Raw genomic sequence first — 4,385 nt, 5'->3', positions numbered from 1 at the left:
TAACAGTTCTCCTTATCTGTTTAATAACATCGGGTATTAGATGTAATAGGTGAAGACAACTGTAGTAGATTTCACTTTTGGCGTTCCATAGAATTAAAGGTATTCAGTTTAATACAGCCTTATCCACCCCCACTAATGTGTTCGGAACCTTTCATTTTTCGGTGTTCTGCAAATTATAAAACTCGAGGAGTTCAGAGTAGCTCTGACAGTAGCTCTGGCGAGATTAAGCGAGACTACAACGAGATAAGGTAAATTATTCACGGAAATGTGGCTAGGAAGTGACTTCCACGTGGAGACATGGTAAACAGAAAAGTTATGTTGCATTTCAGTTTTCACCACTGTATAATATCTGTAGAAATGTATTTCAGCCTCTCTTGAATTCATTCAAACTTCAATAAGTATTCCTAATGAAATTATTTTCTGCAGTTATGTATTAAAATTTATTTTTGAACAAAAATATTTGCAATGAAACTGGGACTATTTTTTGGCATCAGATTAGCAAATGAGGTACCAACATGGCTTAAACTGAAAAATCAGCTGAATGAGTTGAATTGCATTCTGGGCTACTACAGATACTACAGGAATTTTACGCTTGGGAAAAACCCAAATCTACAGGCGATCGGAAAAGCAGAATGAACTTTTTTTTCATGCATTTCGTAGATGAAAAGAAATTTGTCCATTTTTATTCTATTATTCCCATGCTCACAATTACAAACAATTCATTTGCTAAATAAACGTGGAATTCTAGCTTTTCTCAAAGTCAGACTGTAAGGCGATTTAATCGCGTCTGTATTCCTTTGTTGTACTATCGGTGAATACAATTGTCAGGTGGGTTCCCTGACCAAAAACACATGTGACCACGGGTATTGTCATGTAAAAAGAAATCTTTGCTTTTCTTTTAACTGTCTAAATGCCTAAGAGATGCTGCTCGTTTTCCTTAACCTTGAAGTGCCGGTGTTCTGAACGTGACACAGACTATATATTATTATATTAATATTTCTAGTTAACAACGTAACAACAAATAGCAAACATCAGTGACATCTTTCATAGTTTCTAATCATTTAATTTTTTTTAGCAGTTTTGGTTTTTTTTAATTGGTTTTTGCAGTCCATTTAATATCGATCGTAGATTGACCTGAACCACGTGTTCGAAGTAAAATGTAAACATGTAGTTGTCCAGTAAACGTTGCTATTCATTCAACGATTGGTCTATTGTTCGTTGTAAGATCCTCTCTGCGCATTAATAACAATAGCCATATAAGGTAAACAAAGGTTTGTCATTGTAGAAGATATTACATATTTTTTTCTACTAGCGGATTAGGCGATTTTGAAAAAAATGTTACTACTGAGCTCAAATTTTCGCCGTAAATTATCACAAAAGCGACCCCCCCCCCCCAGCCTTTTCTGTTTAAAATCAGGAACATCTCTCAGAAAGGTCTGGAAAAACATTTTATTTTTCATAGGACATGTTTTTAAAAGATACAGACTATAGCAATTTCCTGTTTACTGCCAATTTTATTTATAAAACCGGTTCTATCTTATAACCTTTGAATGGGTCAACCTACACCACGTGTCTTGAATTTAAATCACAATAACATTAGTAGGGGTGAAAGGAATACAGACGCGATTAAATCGCCTGACAGTCTGACTTTGAGAAAAGCTAGAATTCCACGTTTATTTAACAAATGAATTGCTTGTAATTTGCTAATCTGACGCCAAAAAATAGTCCCAGTTTCATTGCAAGTATTTTTGTTCAAAAGTAAATTTTAATACATAACTGCAGAAAATAATTTCATTAGGAATACTTATTGAAGTTTGAATGAATTCAAGAGAGGCTGAAATACATTTCTACAGATATTATACAGTGGTGAAAACTGAAATGCAACATAACTTTTCTGTTTACCATGTCTCCACGTGGATGTCACTTCCTAGCCACATTTCCGGGAATAATTTACTTTATCTCGTTGTAGTCTCGCTTAATCTCGCCAGAGCTACTGTCAGAGATACTCTGAACTCCTCGAGTTTTATAATTTGCAGAACACCGAAAAATAAAAGGTTCCGAACATATTAGTAGGGGTGTTATCGAGAGATATACTTTGGCTATCGGTAGTCAATTGTCAGTCAAGCATAAAAAATATCTATTGGTCTCTTTCATTCTTTTATTCTCTTGGCTATTTAAATCATAACAGACCTTTAAATTATGAGTAGTGTATCTAATCAAAGACTAGTGTTGACACCTGTTCCACCTGAATCAGATACTACATGATTTTCAGTATTATTGCATGTTTATAGTTATAATAAATTGTTGAAATCCTATCAAGTTGTTTTATTTAAGGAAAGTTAACCTTGGTCCAAACAATTATATTTCGGAACGAACCTGGGTGAAAATGAAAATATTTTGGAGTGGGAATGGACTCCTACAGAACAAACGGTGTTCGATCTCAAAAATCGAGTAAAAGGTGAAAATAACGAACGGTGTTAAATCTCATAAAACCAATTAAAAATAAGAGAAGGAAGATAACAAATAGTGTTTAAATTACATTAAAATTACGACCAGATGCAAATTTTAGTAACATTCCTTACCACATATGTAATAAAAAAAAATAATTTGTGGAAAGGTTCCAGCGAGGCTCGAACTCGCTGGAACTAAAATTTGCATCTGGGTCGTAATTTTAATGTAAATTACAAGTGCCATCAAAGATTATGGTAAATGAGTGAGCCTGGTCAATTTACCTTAAAATTACGACCAGATGCAAATTTTAGTACCATTCCTTACCACTTAATACTGTTATATAAAAGGTTTACGGATGATATTAGAATTGCATCGGGATTTGGATCAATGTAATTTTAAAACAGAAACCTGTAGATGAAGTGGTTAGAGATTTAAAATATAGAAAGGATGATGTGACATACGGCCCCCGGTAAATTGACAAAAAATTAAACGTCCAAATTTTACTCTAATTTCTGCATGCAACTAATCACTGATATGTGTACCCTTATGGAAAACTACTTTTAACAAAAATAGAAGCGTAATTTGGAAGATATAGATCTTTCATTTGGGTAGGGGTGCCATGTTTACATCCGATTCCCATTGAATTTTGGCCCCGCCCCACTCTTTGAAGCCCTTAAAATATACTAGCGCAAGTAGGTACATTTTTCTCCTTTGGCTGGTCACTGTATTTTATTGAAATCTACCTATATGTGAAAGGAGAAAAATGTACCTAACTGCGCTCACATGTTGTTTTTTAAAAAATGGTAAAATCTAGCTGGCCTTTCCTATTGTGAACAGATCGACGAAACTATTTTTTCTGACGTAAGATTAAATTCATATGCTAATCGAGGCACTGGCCATACTTTCTAACTGACCAATCAGCTAAATGAGATGCATTACGAATGAGTACCACAAAAATACTAAGGAAATTTTATGCTTGGAAAAAATGCTTTTTTACCTACTTTCCGATAAACAATTTTTTATGCATTTGAGTCACAGATTAGGCACGGATCTACAATTTCCCAGCTCACAGTTACAAACAATTGATTTATAAATATACATAATTTAAAGTTTTGTAAAGCGTTTGGTAGGCATTTCGCTAGGTCTACACGTATTCCCGAGTATCAGTGAATACAAGTTTCATGTGCATTTCTTGACCCAGAACGGTAAACGCTGAGATTCCATATGTATTATTATGTATAAACAGCCTTGGCTGACCATTAAAAGTTTGAAATGTAGTAGAGATATTGTGTAAATTGACCCAAACCACGTGTCTGTGATAATTGTAAACATGTAGTAAACGACAGCATGTTTTGTCGTTCTGTCATCAGATTGGACAATTGTTCTCGGTGAGCGACTATGTGCGAAATAATAACAATAGCCACATAAGGTAAATTTCTCAGACATGCATATCTCTCTATTGTACTAAGACCCGCCTATTCTCTTTTCATAAAAGAACATATTGACACAAACCTGGCCGAATGTTGCTGTCATAGGGTCTAAAAAATCATAGATAATGCAGTAATCCTTATAATTAAAATGCGTCGGAACTAATGAAACTATTCAAAAGGCGTCGTATTTATTCACTCATGTTTGAAAACTATCAAAATCGTTGTAGATTAAATATAATTCGTCGTAGAAAAAGGGGCCCCAGATAGCAGTTATGTCACATCATCCTTTATAAATAATTTAAAAAAAAAATTAATCATTAAAGGGAGGTGCATCGTAGAAGCACGGTTCTGTCCACAAGTGCCAGTGCCGTAAAGCTGTTATACTAATCGATTGTGATTGCCTTTAATTCTTATATAAAAATATTTGTAGCGGTTCCATGGTGTAGTGGTTATCACGTCTGCTTAACACGCAGAAGGTCGCGAGTTCGAGCCTCGCTGGAACCT

General features: G+C 34.6%; 1 non-coding gene across 1 annotated transcript; it reads left to right on the top strand.

Annotated features, from left to right (window-relative positions):
- Positions 1-4,312: 4,312 nt before the first annotated feature.
- Positions 4,313-4,385, top strand: Trnav-aac (transfer RNA valine (anticodon AAC)). Its single transcript has one exon. It is a non-coding gene; the product is annotated as a tRNA-Val (tRNA).

This window comes from Saccostrea echinata, unplaced genomic scaffold (assembly GCF_033153115.1).
Source record: "Saccostrea echinata isolate AGI-Se365-2 ecotype Australia unplaced genomic scaffold, CSIRO_AGI_Sech_v1 ptg000043l, whole genome shotgun sequence".
Classification (NCBI taxonomy): domain Eukaryota; kingdom Metazoa; phylum Mollusca; class Bivalvia; order Ostreida; family Ostreidae; genus Saccostrea; species Saccostrea echinata.
The sequence above is the reverse complement of the archived record's forward strand: the minus strand, read 5'-3'. Positions and strand labels throughout refer to the sequence as shown.